At 39.8% G+C, this 14254-nt stretch overlaps 1 non-coding gene across 1 annotated transcript; it reads left to right on the top strand.

Moving 5' to 3' along the window:
- Window positions 1-12013: 12013 nt before the first annotated feature.
- On the top strand, window positions 12014-12120 carry LOC111757389 (U6 spliceosomal RNA). Its single transcript, XR_002791750.1, has one exon. It is a non-coding gene; the product is annotated as a U6 spliceosomal RNA (small nuclear RNA).
- The last annotated feature ends 2134 nt before the right edge of the window (window positions 12121-14254 follow it).

Raw genomic sequence — 14254 nt, forward strand, 5'->3', positions numbered from 1 at the left:
CAGAGATCGAAGTCCACAGAGGATCCAGTGTAAATGTATGATGTTATCAGATGTCCTGGGGCTTGAAGATTTCATGCTCCACTTTATCGCTTCTTTTATGACATCCTGTGTTTGCCTAGGGCAACAGCACGGGTGCTGAGCTGGGTTTCCTCTGAGACTGTGCTCTGCTGACAAACAGGTTGAGTACTGGGAAAGCCTGCCTTGGTGACACCTGACAAAACCTTCTCTCTTTACAATTCAGTTGCCTTGGGTATTCCATAGCAGTAGCTAAAGGTGATCAATGTGACATTATCACTGCCTGGATTTAGAGCTCGCGTGCAGCCCTGATGACCAGAGAGTCTTACATTTGGCCATGCCGGCTTTTGACTTCCGCGGTCTGTCTTTTATCTTGACCCTTTGGCCCTAGAAACTTCTCTTCCTTTAAAAACGGGGCCTTCAGCCATTTTGCATTTTATTTTAAGTAATGAGCAAGTTTTACTTGGCATATAGTAAGCTTTTTTTTGTTGTTGTTTTTAAGAATGCAGTACAATTTTATCTAGGCCTCCTACGCACTACCTATTAACATCTGCTTTTAGGTTCTGCATAACAAGAAAGCCAAGGAATCCTCAGAAATGCTGCAGCTATCCCTTCTGCTTATGGGAGCCGCACGCTTCGCTGGCTGATCTCCAGGATACTGGAGATGAAAGATGTCGTCTTCCACAGCCATCAATTTCAGTAGCCTTTTGACACGAATATTTCTCACTCTAGGCTGGGACCTATGCTCTCTTCCCACAGTCTTTCTGCTCCTTGCCAAAAATGCCCGACTTCCATTTCATGTCTTGTGGGAATTCCCTCTGTATCTCCTCCCTGACTGTTTTGTTGAAGGCTCTTCTGATATTTTTCTCTGGGAAATAACCTTTACCCTTAGGGTACAACAAATGTGATTTATGGGAAAAGAGAAATGAAAAATATATCTGCTTGAAATAGTTTCAGGAAAGAAATTTCAAGTGAAATTCCCTTTAGAAAGCCAGGCATGGAGGCCCACACCTGTAATCTCAGCACTCTGGAAGGCTGAGGCAAGAGGATGGTGATTTTTGAATCCCAATCTTAGCAAGATTGTATCTCAAAATAAAAAATAAAAAGGGCTAGGACAGAGCTCAGTGCGAAGGCCCTTTGTTTAATCCCCAGAACTCACACCCCCATCCTTGGCTAGCACCAGAAGGCAAGAGATTAAGTGAGAAAATGAAAATGATCTGCACTTGTGGAAAGTAAGCCGCATACATGCATCTCCTTCTTGCAGCCACACTAAATAAAATAGAAAGAATAAAATGGTAATTATTATGAGAACACAGGGGGCACCTGCAGGAAATAACATTCATAAATGTCTGGAAGTTTAACAGAGTTGAGGTAGAGAGGGGAAGAGAGGAAGATGAGACGGGACTGAGGAGCCCACAGCCTGAATCCCTGGGAGGGAAGGCACAGAGACTTGAAGGCCTAGCAAAGGCGTAGGACTCCTGTTTCTGGTTTACTCGGGGGGCAACAGGAAAGTAATGAGAGCTGAAATAGGCATTAATTCAAAGTCAAACCTCCACCCCATCTCTGGAATTTCAGGTTGCTGGATACCTCTTTGCAAAGAAGGAGATTTTTATATTTTGTTCTGGAGAAATCAAATGAGCCTGTACCAAAATGCTCAGCACCCTGACATTTGTACAGGATGTTCTGCAACAGAAGAGCCACCCATCTCACAGGAAAGGTCCCCAGGCACCAGGCCTGACCCTCAGCCAGCACTCTCAGGGGAAAGCGGTATCTAAGGTGTCATTCTTAAATACAAATACGCAACTAAGGGGTTCCGAAATTTTAGGAAAAAATTCCATATGAGTGATAGAGAAACAGAAAAACAGACTCCAAAGAAAACTGATAATTTGGAGTAAAGACAAGGACTTTAAGCAACAAGGCTTGTCACCATCAACAGATTTGAGACAATATTGCAACCATAAAATAGCTACCAGATGCTCAGAAAAATATTCAGGGAACAAAGAGTCCTTGAGAATTAAAGATCGGGATTGCCAAAAGAAAACATTCAGAAGACAGGAAGATAAAGCTGAGCAATTCCCACAGAAAATAACAAAAAAGATTAAGATGGGAAATATGAAGAAAAAGATAAGAGAAACAGGCATTATAGAAAGGATTCAATGAACATGAATTCCAGAAAAAGAGAATAGAGAACATGGAGAGGTTATCATCAAAATCAGTACAAGATTTTAGTTTCTCAAATGACAGGGCAGCCCAAGCACCCTTCAGAATTATTGGGGGAAAATAATCCACGTTTTGTTATGTTTTTGTGATATTTGAGAATATCAAACACAAAAAGGAAGCTCTTTAGAACTTCCAGTGTAAACAATGGGTAATATTTTTAAAGAAAAAAACCAGTTTATTTATAACCACAAGAGTCCCACAGGAGAACAGGAAACAAACACCAGGCGCACATATACAATATAACTAAGGCTGTGCTCCTGGCCACGTTCTTTTCAGAAATATTTTATGTTATTTTTTTAGAGCAAGTTTAATTTTTAAATAAAAAAAATTTGATACCTAAAAACAAAAATCATAAAAGAGGAGGTGATTCCAGTGTTCCATGCCCAGCATAATGTGGGCTTAAAACAATCAGTTTGGGGTTGAAATGTATTTTTCCAGCGGGAATTATCCATTTCAGTGATGAAGTTGAGGAGAGGTTGAAGAGACCTAAATTGAGCGCTAAGAAGAAAATCCCTACCAACTGAAAATTCTTAAAATTCTTTTCTGCTCCCACTTCGACTCTTACGTATCTGTGGTGGTTGATGAGTTCATACCTGCAGACTCTGTTTAAGCCTATTAATTTATAAGGTCACCTAGCACCTCACTTTATTGTTTTGAATTTTTATGTTTGTTAGTATGTGTCTACAGTACCTAATGACCATATTCCACACAGGGGAGTTGGTACATGCACATAACACATCTTAGTTTTTATTATTATTACTATTATTCTCTCCCCTCCCCTACTTCCCACCTCTTTCCATCTCTTGGTTCCCTCCCCTTTGCCACAGATTTATCTTTCTGTTTTATTAAAGAAATGAGAATCAGACCGGTGTAGGGCTTTTTATCAGCAACAAGGATTGCCTTACAACAACAGAGAAATACCTTAAAGGGAAAAAATGTCACTTCAACAATCCCATGTCCATCCAACGTGTAAACCAAAAGCAAAAGGAGAGTAAAGATATTTTTGTGGCAGGAAGGGACTCAGTCTACACAGTATCTCTCATATATTCTGTTCTAGTAAGTTACTGCAAGATAAGTTCTATCAAAATTGGAGAATAATCAGCTCATATGCATAAGGAACGAACAAAACAAAGCCAGGAGAATGGAGATTCTAGAAATATTGAATTTGCTATGGCTTGTATCTGCATGTCCCCTCAAAGCCTCAGTTACTCCTTGAGGGGGCCTTTTGGAGATGGCTGGATCTAGCACGTGGGAATATGAATTCAGGGTATGTCATAACTGGCTTAGTCCACTGCCTGGTTCAGCATAGTTCTGGGTATGGGGATGGGAAGACCCACCTGGGTGTAGATGGCACCATGCAAAAGGCTTATAGGGTGAATGGAACAAAAGAGAAAATGGAAGGCTGCTTTGCTGCCTATTGCCTGTGTAGGACTATTTCTCCTCTGCCATGCCCCTCTACCGTGCCACCCTGCCTTGCAGCCAGCTAACTATGGACTGAAACCCCTACAAACTTTCAGCTAAAATAAACCTTCCTTCTTTAACTTTCAGTGCCAAGTGTTTTGTTTCAGCAACAAGGAAGTAACTAAGAAAGGATCTAACCCAGGGAAAAAATGAACTTAAGTCTCAGTCTCATGTTTGTACAGCAAGCCCCTAATCCAATCCATCCAGCTTGGAAGTGAACTTCAAAGGACACTGGAAAGAAAGTACCTAGGAAAAGATGGAATTCCAGAAATCTGATGATTTGGGATAAAAATTCAGATTATAAAAGCAAAGACTGAAAAAGCCAGCCAGTCAGGAGAATTGCAAGTTCATGGCCAGCCTAGGAAACTAAACCCTGTCTCAAAAATTAACCCTGTCTCTCTGTCTCTCTCTTTCTCTCTGTCTTTGTCTCTCTCTATCTCTCTCTCTGTTTCTCTGTCTTCTCTCTCTCTCTCTCTCTCTCTCTCTACATATATATATATATATATAGATATATAGATATACTCTCTCTATATATATAGATATGCATATATATAATATGCTCTCTCTCTCCAGCTCCTGAATCCTGATCAACATGAGGTACATGGAGAGAGAGACAGACAGACAGACAGAGAGAGAGAGACAGAGAGAGAGAGAGAGAGAGAGGCACAGAGAGACAGAGAGCTGGGAGTGAGCAGGGTAGAGCAGTTGGCCTAGTAGGTACAAGGTCCTGGGTTCCATCCTCAATATCACAAAACAAAAAGAATAAAAATTCCAGGAGGAAAAAGGAAAAAATTAGGAAAACTTGGGCAAGAATATAGTCTCGCTGGGGAGGAGCAAAGATGGCAGATAGATAACAACTGGCTACAGAGGCTCCCTGACATAGTCAACTTAAAATTCAACATAATATAGAGTGAGGAGCCCCAAACAGAGGGAGATGAATTCTCTCATCCCAAGAAGAAATTAAGGCAACTTGACGACCATCCAAGGTCCTGCTGCTTCGACTCACTGGAGGCACAGTTACATTGAGTTCGGGGGTCGGCAAGCCGAATGGAGAGCTGAATTGGTGGTGAGTGATGAGAGTGGAGCCATTCCATAAATAGGGGGGCTCCGGCAGACAACATTCTGGGGCCGGACAGGACTGGCAAGTACAAGGGGCAGCAGTGACTTCAGTCAATTGTTCCCTTCCCAAATGGGATTGGTGGAGTGAGCTAGGCCTGGGTCACGTGACCTGGCTGAGACCCATTAGGTTATCCGAAATTAGGTCCCTACAGTGGTGGCACACACTAACCACACTAACCCAGTGAAGCCTCAGAAGTTTGATTGATCCAGAGGGGAGGCAGTGCAAAGTAATACAGTGCAGGACACAGCAGCTTGACTGATCCAGAAGGGAGGAGCTAGTATACGCTGTCCCTGTCTGCAACACACTAGTGCACTGCAGTGGGAAGGGTCCTCTAGCTAGCGTGCTTCAGAAGAATTATAACCAACAAAGAAAGAAATTGGGGCCTCCTAGAAGAATCAAAAAAGATGGGAAGAGGAAGCAGCAACAAAAAGTCCCCAGGTCCCAACCCTGAGAACACTGACCCAGGACAGGTAAATACAAAGGAGAATGAGGACAGCAAATATGCAATATCAGACATGGCACCAGTGGACATAAAGAGATATATTTGAGACCTCATAGATGAGTTCAAAAGTGAAATATTTAGCCAAATAAAGCAAGATATAAGAAGATTAATAAAAGAGATGCTAAACACCCCTCAAGCAGACACTGATGGAATAAGGGAGGAATTCAGACAAAGGAGAGAACCATTTGGTGAAGAATATAAAAACATATAGAATACATGAAGAAGATTCAAAGAGATCACCAGGAAATTAACAACTCTATGGAAAGATGGCAAATCATCTTGAAAGAAACTAAGGATAGATATCCAAACTGGAGGACAATTTTGCAATGTGGGAGTATGAAAGGGAAAACTTTTTAAAAATACAAGGAAACAAGCAATAATAATGCAAAGGCTAGAAGATGACAAAAGGATCTATAACTTGAGAATAAAGAATGTGAATGAAGAAGCTGGGGTACAAAGAAAGGAACTACAAAGGCTATTCACAGGAATAATTAAGGAAAACTTACCAAACATAGGAAAAGGAAATGATGTTCTGATATATGAGGCATACAGAACTCCAGCCACCTACAAACAAAACAGAGTTACATCCAGGCATATAATAATCAAGATCCCAGAACAGAATATTAAAAGCTGTTAGAGACAAGAAACAGATAACCTATAAAGGAAAGTGCATCAGAATCACAGCAGACTTCTCGACATAAACCATAAAGTAAGAAGAGCCTGAAGTGAAATATTCCAAGCCCTGAAAGAAAATAACCTCCAGCCCAGATTGATATACCCTGAAAATATGTCTCTAGAAATTAAAGGAGAAACAAGATGCTTCCAAGACAAAGAGGAACTGGGGAGATTCCTAACCACCAATTCAACTTTACAGAGAATACTGCAGGGCATTCTAGAGAGAGAGAAGAGTCCTAGGATTCCAGGAACAGTGGCAGAGAGGCCTCAATGAATAGAAAACAGAATGAAGAAGATAAGCAGACAACTGATGGAAAACAAGAGCATAACAGAAATGAGGCAGAGAAGATTTTATTCAAAACTGATATGATTAATATTATCAAGTCTGAGAGTACAGGGAACTACACTGAAGATGACAAGACTCTATGATACACATTCTGGTTTGATAACTGCTAGTTTTTGAAGTTCTATACTATATACAAAGTTGTGTTTTTATTAATACTGTTATATACTGATACATTCAATTATACTATGTCTGATGATATAGCCAATTCTATTGGAGATAACAAGAGACAACACAGGAACCATGGTAAAACTCTTTATACAAAGGTCTTACGTTTATTTCATTTCATGTGTTTATAGGAATATATTTTGTTTTGCCTTGCTTTGTTTTGTTTCTCCCTCTAATATAGAAAGGATAGAAATACATGTTAAGACTCATGCATGTGTAGAATCTATAAATAGTTTATAAAAACTGATCTTATGACACATGATGAAATGAACAGATACTTTGAAGAAAAAGAGACACTAAAATACCCAGTGCTGATCCTGGAGTGTCATAATGTGAAACCCAGCAATAGTATTATTCTTTGTTCAGAGTGTTATTAGCCTGCCTGGGTTTATTCAATCTCAACATAATTGAAGATATGGATAACTGTATGTATGTATGTTTAAGTGTATGGATTGATAACCGTATTTCTAAGTTTTTGTTGGACAGTTGAACAGAACTGGTTGCAATCTCACTGTTTGAATCCCCACTTTATAAGCTCCACTTTAGTATCTTGAATAACTATTTGTAAGGAGACAATCTGTAATCATCAACTAGTGATTTCTTACTATTTATTTTTTTCTTTGAAATTATGTATTATTTCTACCTGTTTTCTGTTTTGTTTAGTCTTTCTTTAAATTAAATTTAAAAAAAAGACACTGCAGTACACAGTGCTGATCACAGAGTATCATGATGTGAAATCCAGCAATACTATTATTCTTTGTTCAGAATGATTTTAACCTGCTTTAGTTTGTTTAATCTAAACATAAATGAAGATATGGATAGCTACATGTATGTTTAAGTGTATAGGATTGACAACCGTGTTACTAAGTTTTTGTTGGACAGTTAAACAGAACTGTTTGTAGTCTCGCTGTTTAAATTCCCACTTTACAAATTTCATTTTTGTATGTTGAACAACTATTTGTAAAAGGACAACATGTAAAATCAACTAGTGATTTTTTACTGTTTATCTTTTTCTCTGAACATATTATTTCTTTTTTTTTTTTTTTTTTGTCTTTTTCATTTTTATCGATACCAGGGATCGAACTCACGACTGCCTGCTTGCAAGCAGGCGCTTATGCCGCTGAGCTAAATCCCCAGCCCTTGAACATATTATTTCTACCTATTTTCTGTATTGTTTAGTTTTTCTTTAAATAAAATTTAAAAAAAAAAAAGAATACAGTCTCGCTGACCCTTCTGAAAAGACCTACTTGACGGAATCCAACAAACCAAAAGATTAAAGCTTAAAATTCTAAACAGGAGTTGTGGAGCTAAGTTTCAGTAGTAGAATGCTTGCCTAGCATGCATAAAGCCCTAGTTTCAATTCTTAACATTGCAAGTAAAAAAAAATTAAGATTATAAAAGTAGCCGAAGTGGACTGGGAGTAAGCTTTGAACATTTAATAGGGGGAAAAAAAAAGAAGTCACACTTTGACTTGAGTTTTCCAATTCCACACAGCATAAGTTTTTTTACTTAAAGACCTTAATATCTTTTAAACCTTATGGTCATGCATTCGGTCAAGACAGGTGTGAACAGACACTAAAGAGCAACATCTTTTGGCTGGTGACACCATGTACCTCATGCTGATCAGGACTCAGGAGCTGGAAATAATGTAGGTAAAGAGTAAGGAAATGGGGTGGAGGTTTGGTAGTAGGAAGCTGTGGTCAAGGGGAAACCTCAGTTCCAAATGTGCGCAGCTATCAGCTGTGACCAAATTAGCACAGCTGGAAGAACTTGAGCAAGATGGAAGAAACTGAGCAAGGGAAGGACTGTAAAGGCAGCCTGTTAGCAGGAGTGGAGCAGGACGAAGCAATGAGAGAGGCAGTGAGAGAGGATGAAGGGAGTGTCCTGAAAATGAGGAGAGAAGGAAGAGAAAAAGATAGTATTAAAAAAAAGGCGGATCCAAATCGCAGATTTCTTCCTCATGAATCACGTGTTACTCAGAGGACTCAGAATTCCTGGAACTTCTATTGAGAATCCCAAAATACTAGTAAGATGCAAATACTGTTGTAGTGGTTGACTGATTGTGTCAACTGGAGACATTTAGAAGCTTAATTAAATGGGTTTAGCAACTCTACACACAAGGGTGTAGAAGACCCACCCTAGTGTGGCTCATCACCTGGAGATATGAAAGGGAAGGAGGAAGGAAGAATGCATTCCATTCTTGGGAGAAGCTCCAGTCTTCACCTTTGGTTTGGACATCATCTCCTGCTTCCAGTGAAGACTTCTCAGGTTTCCCACAGAGTCTCTTCAGCCTTCCATCATGAACATTTGACCTTCTGTCGCAGAACCATCAGCCTAACCTGTGTGGACTTGCACAAGACACGGCGGTGAACTCCAGACCTTGGATTGAATCCTTTGGCCTCCAGTGCATAGACACCCTCTGCACCCTTCCTCATCGGACTCTGAGGCTGACCATCATAAGCCAATCTTGTCGATTCTTTTACATCTGTGTATCTCGTGTTATATCTGTTCTCTCTAGTAAAGCCCTGACTAATACAGATTTTGGTACTAAGAGTGGTCCTAGAGAAACAGAATTACAATAATGGCATTCTTTAATGGCATTAGAGATTCCTGGAGTTGGCTCTGCAATTTGGTGAGACCTGAAGACACCAAGGTCTCCATTTCTACTTCTGTGGAATATACTGATAATCCTTAGCATGAACTGTTTAAGCTAATACATCTCATAGATCCGTTTGATTATCCTAATTCACCAATTGTGAGATGTCAGAAATTTAGTGACTCTTTACAAAACAATTTTGAATATCTTTGGCAGAGTAGACAATATAATGATGCTGGATGGTTGGTCTTAGCCTCTTTGAACAAACTAATGAAAGAAAAATCCCATCTCCAGAAACAGATAAGAAATTTAAAAGTTTCTCAGTGTGTCATGACTGAAAAATCTCTCTTTTAGCTGCAAGACTGAGGTTGCAGAAACCCTAACACAGTCCCTCATACTTCGACTGGCTGAACTACAACGTAAATTTAATGCTCAGTCTTGAAGGGTATCTGAAGCAAAGGTGAGGGCACTGGTTGGAAAAGAATGGGATCCCATGAATTGAGATGGAGATGTATGGGAGGATTCTGAGGAAACTGAAGATACTCAATTTCTGGATGCTAATGAAGTTATTTTGCCTAAGGGAGACATTTCCTCAGCTGAAGTGGCAGAGATATCATCACCTCCACCCCCTGCTGTGTTGGAGTGTCCTATTTGGGAAGCTAATCCTGTGTTGACTAAACAGGGTTATGCTGATGCTCCTCGACTTCAACTCCCATTTTTGCCTGGGGTCATAACCAGGCTCAAATCACAAAAAGCTCCTAAAGGTGAGATACACAGTATGACCCATGAAGAGGTTCACTATACTCCCAAAGACCTTGAGTTTCCCAACTCTTAGAGGCAGAGGCCTAATGAGCAAGCACGGGACTGGATTTTATGAGTGTGGGATAATGGTGGCAAAAACATACATCTGAATCAGGCTGACTTTGTTGACACGAGCCCATTAAATAGGGATTTTGAATTTAAAGTCAAAGCTTGTGGAGTGAAGAAAGGTGTTAATAGTTTATTTATTTAGATGGTTGGCAGAGATGTGGATCAAAAGATGGCCTTCTGTGAATGAGTTAGAGATGCCTGATATTCCATGGTTTACTATTGATGAGGGGATTCAGAGGCTCAGGCAAATGGAAATGCTGGAGTGGATCTGTCAAGTTAAACCTAATCCTTCACCTTGGGATGATCCAGAAAACATACCCTTCACCAGCACCTTGAGAAACAGATCTGTGAGGGGGGCACTAGAGTCCTTGAAGGGCCCTGTTATTGCTCTTCTTTGTATGCCAGACCATACAGTGGGGACCGCAGTTACTCAATTAGGACATTTAAGGTCAATGGGCTTGATTGGGTCCCGAAGTGGCAGAGGTCAGCACTTAACTGCCAAAAGCAGGGTTCACGTACTTACCGTAATGGACAACAGAGGCGGAACATCTGACACGTGCAGACCTCTGGCGTTGGCTGATTAGCCATGGTGTTCCTAGAACTGAAATAGACAGGAAACCTACAAAAGTTTTACTAGGTTTATATAATCAAAAAAATTTATGGGCAAATGAACAGAACCTTACATCAAATCATGGTAACAAGGAATCACGGCCCCTCAATCAGTTCCAGTTCCCAGATTTGAGTCAATTTACAGACCCAGAACCCCTTGAATGACGAGGAGGCCAGGTCCCCTTGGAGAAGGATTCTGATGTGCCAAAAATTTACACTGTTAATCTTTCTCCTATCCTTCCCCAGAGGGGCCTGAGGTCTTTTGCCCGAGTAACTGTCCACTGGGGGAAGGGGAATGATCAGATATTTTGGGGACTACTAGACACTGATTCTGAACTAACACTGATTCCAGGGAATCCACAACATCACTGTGGCCCTCCAGTAAGAGTAGGGGCCTATGGAGGCCAGGTGATCAATGGAGTTTTAGCAAAGGTCTGATAGGTCCAATAGGTCCTCGGATTTACCCTGTAGTATTTCCTCTGTTCTGGAAGGTGTAATTGGGATTGATGTACTTAGTACTTGGCAGAATCCTCACGCTGGTTCCCTAACCTGTAATGTGAGGGCTATCATGATTGGGAAGGTGAAATAAAGTTGCCTTTGCCTGGTAAAATAGTAAACCAGAAGCAGTATCACATTCCTGGAGGGATCCCAGAGATTACTGCCACCATCAAGGACTTGAAGGATGCAGGGGTGGTGGTGCCCACCACATCTCCATTTAATTCCCCCATTTGGCCTGTGTAGAAGACAGATGGGTCTTGGAGAATGACTGTGGATTACCATAAACTGAATCAGGTGGTGACTCCAATCGCAGCTGCAGTACCATTAACACATCTCCTGGTACTTGGTACACAGCTTTCGATTTGGCAAATGACTTTTTCTCCATACCTATTCATAAAGATTATCAGAAACAATTTGCTTTTAGCTGGCAAGGCCAGCAATATACCTTCACTGTCTTACCTCAGGGGTATATTGACTCACCATCCCTATGTCACAATTTGGTTTTAAAGGATCTTGAGCGCTTTTCTCTGTCACAGGCTATCACACTGGTCCATTACATTGATAATATGCTGACTGGGCCTAGTGAGCAGGAGGTAGCAACCACACTGGATTCGTTAGTAAGGCATTTGAGAGCCAGAGGATGGGAAATAGATCGAACAAAATTCAAGGTCCTTCTACCTCAGTGAAATTTCTAGGAGTCCAGTGGCGTGGAGCATGTAGAGATAACCCCTCTAAAGTAAAAGATCAATTGTTGCATCTGGTTTCCCCTAGAACTAAAAAGGAGGCACAACCCTTAGTGGTCCTATTTGGATTTTGGAGGCAACACATTCCTCATTTAGGTGTCTTACTCTGTCCCATTTACCGAGTGATTCAGAAAGCTGCTCATTTTGAGTGGGGCTCAAGACAGGAAAGGCTCTGTAACAAGTCAAGGCTGCTGTGCTTGCTTTGGCAGCACATATACTAAAATTGGAACGATACAGAGAAGATTAGCATGGCCCCTGCGCAAGGATGACACGCAAATTTGTGAAGCGTTCCATATTTTTAAAGCAACAGTAGTAAAATCAACATGGTACTGGAATCAAAACAGAGCCGAAGATCAATGGAATAGATTAGAAGATACAACCACAACTACAAACACACTCAACCACCTTATCTTTGATAAAGGAGCCAAGCAGGTTCACTGGAAGAACGACAGTCTCTTTAATAAATGGTGCTGGAAAAACTGGCTCTCCATTTGCCGAAAACTAAAGCTAGACCCATGTCTATCACCATGTACTAAATTAAAATCTAAATGGGTCAAAGATCTGAATATTAAAACAGAAACACTAAATCTATTGGAAGACAAATTGGGTAGAAACCTTGGAGACATAGGAGTAGGTAGAGAATTCATGAACAGGACTCAAACCGCACGGGAAATACTTCCCAGAATCAATAGCTAGGACCACTTCTTATTAAAAAGTTTCTGCATGTCAAAACAAATCTCCAGCATGGTAAAAAGAAAACCCACAAACTGGGAAAAGATGTTAGTGAACTCTCTCTCAGACGAGGGACTCTTGTCTAAAACATATAAAGAATTAAAAAAACTCAGACCCCCAAAATTCAAAGATCCAATCCAAAAATGGGCATCTGAGATGAATATGCACTTCTCAGATGAAGAAATGCAAATGGAAAATAAATACATGAAAAAATGTTCATCATCATTGGTCATTAGAGAAATGCAAATTAAAACCACACTGAGATACCATCTCACTCCTGAAAGAATGGCCAGGATCAAGAAAACCAACAACAACAAATGCTGGAGAGGCTGTGAGGAAAAAGGAACTCTCCTACACTGTTGGTGGGAGTGTAGACTGGTACAACATTTGTGGAGGTCAGTCTGGAGATTTCTCAAAAAGCTGGGATTGGAAGTCCCATTTATTCCAGCTATTCCACTTCTAGGCATATTCCCAGAAGAACTGAAAGCATCATACCACAGTGATAATATGTGCACCTATGTTTATAGCAGCACAATTTGTAATCGCCAGATCTTGGAAACAACCCAAGTGTCCATCAACTGAGGAATGGATAAAAAAGTTGTGGTATTTCTATACAATGGAGTATTATTCAGCTATAAAGAAGGATCACATTGAGATATTTATCAATAAATGGGCACAGCTTGAGACCATACTCATAAGTGAAATAAATCAATCTCGCATGTATGAATACTGAGTAGTTTCCCTAATGTAAGTAATGATTCAAATAAATAAAAGTATGTGGTAATCATGATTCCCCATTATGTGGCCTTGAAGCCTTATAAAGTTTTCACTTATTAATTGGAAAGGCTTTATTCTGGGCTTCTTGATATGGAAATACTTGAAGCTATAGTATATGAAGTTTTATTCAAATATTTCAAGGAAAAAGACAGACACTATGGTAACTACTATTAAGTCGGGTTATTTGGTAGTGAACCACTAGGTTGCTGAAACAGTCATGCTTTGACCTGTATTGTTATATTGTTATGTCCTGTTTTATCTCAATCTCTGCCTTATTCATTAAAAAATTATTTAGTTATTTTTTATGTTTTTTTTAATTAAGGGTAAAAAATTTAAAAACTTAGCAGGGTATATAATAGTAACTTTTTTGATTTCCTATTAACTTGTTTTGAAGTCCTGTAATACTCCCACTATCTTGTTTTGACTGATTAGACTCTGTTCCATTCTGTATGATAGTATCAAGTTTGAGGGTATAGGCAACTACTTTGAAGGCAATAAGATTCACTAAGATGCCCATTCTGGTTTAACTATTGTCTCCTTTGGAAGTCCTATAATGTTTACAATGCTTATTTTTATTGGTCTTGTTCTCTACTGTTTTGTTCAACTTTACAATATATAATGAGATAGACAATTCTTTTTAAGGAAACAAGAGACATTGTTGATAACCATTGTTGATAACCTTGTACTCTGTTTTACATCATGTGCTATGTCTATCCTTGGTTTGACTGACAGCTTTGTTTTGCCATATTTGACTTTATTCCCCCCCCCCCCGCAAAAGTAATAAGAACTAAGGAGTAATAAAACCCAAAATGTATAAATTTTGTTGTAAAAAAGAGAGGGGAAAAAAAAAGTTCTAAATGATACAACAGCAAGAGTCTTTAGGGGTGTTAAATAGCTGACCATATTAATGTTTTTGGTTGTATCA

The sequence above is a fragment of the Cavia porcellus genome, unplaced genomic scaffold (assembly GCF_034190915.1).
Source record: "Cavia porcellus strain 051 isolate PalLab524CR breed Dunkin Hartley unplaced genomic scaffold, mCavPor4.1 scaffold_1, whole genome shotgun sequence".
In the NCBI taxonomy this organism is placed as follows: domain Eukaryota; kingdom Metazoa; phylum Chordata; class Mammalia; order Rodentia; family Caviidae; genus Cavia; species Cavia porcellus.